General features: G+C 51.0%; 3 non-coding genes across 3 annotated transcripts; 2 read left to right on the top strand and 1 right to left on the bottom strand.

Moving 5' to 3' along the window:
* Window positions 1-1,539: 1,539 nt before the first annotated feature.
* On the bottom strand, window positions 1,540-1,611 carry TRNAQ-CUG (transfer RNA glutamine (anticodon CUG)). Its single transcript has one exon. It is a non-coding gene; the product is annotated as a tRNA-Gln (tRNA).
* A 1,192-nt stretch (window positions 1,612-2,803) lies between these two features.
* TRNAN-GUU (transfer RNA asparagine (anticodon GUU)) lies at window positions 2,804-2,877 on the top strand. Its single transcript has one exon. It is a non-coding gene; the product is annotated as a tRNA-Asn (tRNA).
* Window positions 2,878-3,475: 598 nt separating this feature from the next.
* Window positions 3,476-3,548, top strand: TRNAV-CAC (transfer RNA valine (anticodon CAC)). Its single transcript has one exon. It is a non-coding gene; the product is annotated as a tRNA-Val (tRNA).
* The last annotated feature ends 1,356 nt before the right edge of the window (window positions 3,549-4,904 follow it).

Here is a 4,904-nt window from a genome sequence, read left to right as displayed (position 1 = left end):
GTGTGCAGTCCGTGGTGTTTTGATCAGTCTGATTGATGGAACGACCTCGTCCTCACCCCCACTGGCTCAGTCATGTCCGACTCTTTTCAACTCCATGAATTGTAGCCAGTCAGGCTCCTCTTTCTATGGGATTTCCCCACTACTTTGCTAGAAACCCATCTTGTCAGTGCAGCTGCCCCCTTCCCTCTTGCCTGGCTTCCTGCATCCTGCAGGGAGCAAAAAGTGTTCTGTCAGGACACAGAGGTGGAGAATCCTTCCCTGTGCCTGGCAGAATAGAGAACCAGATGGGAAACGCGTTGAAGGGAGGGGGCGGATCCTCAAGAGCTTTCCAGGACTGTTGTGTGGGTGCTGACAGGTGGGTCTAAGCCCCAGGATAATAATGCTTAGTCTAGTGTTGCTCTGGCCTTGACCCAGTCCCAGGTCCAGTCTGAATTCAAGTGCAGAGGCATCCTGCTTTACCACACATATTCCACTCTCCCTCTCTCCAAAGTGGGGTAGTGAACCACCTTTTGTATTTCAGTGAATAGAACTGATGAGGATTGGTTTGTTTTTTTTTTCCCTTGAACTTTCTGTTTTGCTGAAATGTAACTCAAGAATACAAAAAACATTTAGCTTTATATAAATGAGTGTTTCTTATGCCATGTACAAGAAAAAATTTCAAATTGATAGTAAGGATGAATCTTGACTACTTTTAATACTAGATAATTCTAATAATTGATGTATAATTGCATAGAAAATGTTTGTCCTGTCATACTCTCAGAGATGACTCCTGGTATGCCTTACACAGCTTTTATAATTTTGGTCTAAAAACTACTTCATTTTGACTTTCAGATTTTCTAACAATGTGGAAAATATTGGTGCCATAGTATTCTAGATTGTAGAAGTCTTCGATTTATTTTCTATTCAAAATCCTAATGAAAGTGAACTGCCTAAATTTCCTGTATTGCTTTCTTTCCCTTAAGCAAAGTATAATTCCAAAAAATATTTCCATTTGTAAAATTCAAAATTATGTGTCACAGAAAATTAAATATACCATATAATGTTTTTTCAACGAAGATTAAGTCTTTTAATTATAGAAATCATAGTTACTTATATTCCCCTTTCAGCGTGGGGGTAAATGTTTTTAGGTATCATCTAATATGTGAATATGTGACATCGCAGCCCATCCCCACGACATTTTACTCACAGAGAAAGCTGTACAGTTACAAGACCGGTGGTGCGAAGCTCCCTCGAGAGGCAGGACTCGGTGGGCTCAGCCTCTGCCTTTTACTCCCGAGACCCAGGGGACACGACGAGGGGGCGGCACTGGCAGGGTCGCTGCGCCCCTGGCCGGGGGTTGGAGGGCAGAGGAGGGGCCGGGCTCTGATGGCCAGGGATGGGCAGAGCCGCCCGGGGCCAGCGAGGACGCCCCCGGTTGGGTCCTGGGTGGGTCCCAAACCTGTCCGCCTTGTCCCTGTGAACCATGCCGCTGGGGGGTCGCGGGAGCCGGAAGGCAGGTCCTATTAGGGGAGTAAAAAGTGTTCTTCTAACTAGGCAGAAAGGTCCCACCGAGATTTGAACTCAGATCGCTGGATTCAGAGTCCAGAGTGCTCACCATTACACCATGGAACCCCCTTGGTAGCCACTTAGTCTCCATCGCCAGAGACCAGTATCGGCTTCTTTAGCCTCCATACCTCCCACCCATAACCTCAGGGCAGTTCTTCTAAGGCCCTGAGGAGATTCCAATATGGTTGACTCCCGCAGGTGCTCATCCCTCTTGCTTTCTCTCTGCTCCTCTCCTTTAATCGACTCATCTCACTCTCACCTCAGAAAATGAGGTGAACTCCACTTTGGGTTTTGTGCCCGGGAGGACCCCCGTACTCTCTATCACCAACTGCATATTTTGTCTAGGGTAAACAGAGTGTCCCATCTTGAGGTAAAATTTCTGCAAATAAGAGTGTTATTTTCCTTTTCTTTGCCTTCACCCTTTTCCTATAGCCCAGAGGGGGCCGATTGTTGTCAGGGCAGGAGGTGGGATCTCCTGGGTCCCTTAGTTTTCTCGTAGCGCTGATTACACTCCTAAGCCACCACCACATCTTATGTGTCACATATAAAGCATGTCAGCGGTGGAGTGGGAATAGACTCAGGAGAACTCTTCTTTTAATCTTCATATATTTATAATTTTGAGAAGGGTAAGTTATTCTCACATCAAGTGTATATTTGTTAAATTTACAATGTGAGTAAAAACAACCATTTAAACACTCAGACAAACCAGCTATACTCACTTAAAGTGAAGTCAATGTCGCTCAGTCGTGTTCACCTCTTTGCGTCCCTAGGGACTGTAGCCCGAGAGCCTCCACTGTCCAGAGATTCTCCCGGTAAGAATACTGGAGTGGGTGGCCATTCCCTTCTCCAAGGGATCTTCCAAACTCAGGGATTGAACCGGGGTGTCCTGCATTGTAGACGGATTCTTACCATCTGAGCTCGCAGGAAAGCCCACTCTGGTGGAAACCCCCTGGTGGACACAGGAAACCGAAGCACAGCCTCGGACGCCTTTGCCAGGGTGGGCAAACTCTCATTCATTCGGTGCAGGCGAGGAAACGGGAAGAGCCGTTATGGGAGCCCACTGGGTGTTCAGCTGTCCTTAGATCTATTTCGGTTCATGCCCGGAAGGTTGGAGCCCTGGATCCCGGTTTCTCTGGGGGCTCTGGCATCTGTGGCGAGTAGGGGGCAGGGAAAGGGCACCGTTTCTGTGGGGGCCAGAGCGCTTAACCCGGGAATGAATGTCTACTCCATACAGAGTCCAAAAGAACCCCGTACTGCTGTCTCTGTGGCGCAATCGGTTAGCGCGTTCGGCTGTTAACCGAAAGGATGGTGGTTCGAGCCCACCCAGGGACGGCGGGGTGACATTTTAGGCAACACCAAAGAGACTCCCTTTTGCCAGCAGGACACCGGAGAAGAGATGCGTCGAACGGACGGACTTTCAGAGAAACAGCACAGGAGTCGGGTGCAAAGGAACAGCGGGGAGGGCGGGTCCCGCGTGGTTTCCAAGCGTCGGTCGTTCCTGAGACCCCAGAGCGCTGACAGCCGGCGCTGTGAAAAGGGCCACCGAGGCGCGGGTCCGCAGCCCGGGAGGGGCGGCTTCTACACCAATGGGTTGCGGGGTCACCTGGGCCTCGGACGCACCCACCGTCCCCGCCTCCTGCGGCTTCCGGGAGCTGGGCAGCTGGCGGGCGCGAACCCTGAACTCAGGGTGCACAGCTGAGGGTCTGAGGATTATGCGGGACCCCGAAGGCAACCTGTGGGGGCCCGAGGGTCATCACTGCAGGGGAGAGGAGGAACCCTAAAGCAGGGCCCTCGGGAGCCGCCGTCTCCATGCCTGAGAGAGCTTGGGGCTTCAAGGTTGCTCTGTGAGTGTTAAGAGTTGGTGGTGTGGATAGTGGTGGCGGTTCCTCGGGATTTCATGGATACGGTGCTCAGGAGTAGAGAGTGTCCCGTTTCCGTAGTGTAGTGGTTATCACGTTCGTCTCACACGCGAAAGGTCCCCGGTTCGAAACCGGGCGGAAACAGGTTTCCTCTTTCTCTTTTTTCCCGCTGAGGTGTGCGTTCTCACTGGCAAAACCAACAGACGCGAAAGGCACGGGGTGAGGCAGGGGACGCACCTATAAGAAGAGTTGGTGACCACCTGGAAGTCTATTCAGCGCTCCTGGCCCCGGAGCCAGGTCCGAGATCTGGAGGTGGACGGATCCGCTCATCACCGGCCGCTCATCTCCGAGCCTGACTCCAAAGAAAGCCGAGGTTCACGAAGAGAGCAAGACCTGGGCTCGGCAGCACGCAGCGCTAGAGCTAGACCAGGAGGGACCCAGTCCACTGCTTTGTGTCCTTGCCCCAGAGCAAGAGGGACGCCCAGGAAAGGAGAGGTGAAGGGCGATGAGCAGCGCGGCCAGGGCTGGGAGCCTTGCCCAGCTGCACACAGCCCTGCGCCGCTGAGACATTTCCTTTGCAGCTTTCTGACTTTCTGAAAGGTCATCTTCCACTCACCTTTCACCTGGAGAAGCTAAAGAACCCTTTTGTGTATAGTTCCCTGGTGGTCTAGTGGCTAGGATACCGCGCTTTCACCGCCGCGGCCCGGGTTCGATTGCCGATCAGGGAAGACTTAACTTTCTTTCTTCCAGCTTCTGCCCTCACAGAAGTTTCTCTCTTCCTGTCCAGATCGGAACGGTATTTTGCTTAAAGGTCCAGTGTAGAACATTTCTGTTCCAAAAATTCATTAAAAACCAAAACCAACAGCTTTTGTAAGATACCAAAAGTTTGCAAGAATACTAACATGGTATATTCAGTACCTGCTGCTGCTAAGTCGCTTCAGTCGTGTCCGACTCTCTGCGATCCCACAGACGGCAGCCCGCCAGGCTCTGCCGTCCCCGGGATTCTCCAGGCAAGAATACTGGAGTGGGTTGCCATTTCCTTCTCCAATGCATGAAAGGGAAAAGTGAAAGCGAAGTTGCTCAGTCCTCCGACTCTTAGCGACCCCATGGACTGTAGCCTACCAGGCTCCTCCGTCCATGGGATTTTCCAGGCAAGAGTACTGGAGTGGGGTGCCATTGCCTTCTCTGATTCAGTGCCTAAGTGCCCAGTTAACATTACATTCTTTCTTTATGTAAGAGTTATGACATTACTGGAGAAGGAAATGGCAACCCACTCCAGTATTCTTGCCTGGAAAAGTCCATGGACAGAGGAGCCTGGTGGACTGCAGTCCATGAGATTGCATGACTGAGCATGCGTGCATGATGGTGGAGGGAGATGGGTTGGTAGCAATAAACTGGTAGAACTAAAAAAAAAAAAAAAGAGTTATGACATTACTTGCTAGTAATGTGCGGATATCTTGGGATTGTGCCTGTCCTTTCGCATCCCTCTCAAAGCTAACT

This window comes from Giraffa tippelskirchi, chromosome 5 (assembly GCF_054371585.1).
Source record: "Giraffa tippelskirchi isolate mGirTip1 chromosome 5, T2T-mGirTip1v1.2.pri, whole genome shotgun sequence".
NCBI lineage: Eukaryota > Metazoa > Chordata > Mammalia > Artiodactyla > Giraffidae > Giraffa > Giraffa tippelskirchi.
This window is presented reverse-complemented; position numbering and strand designations above follow the sequence as displayed.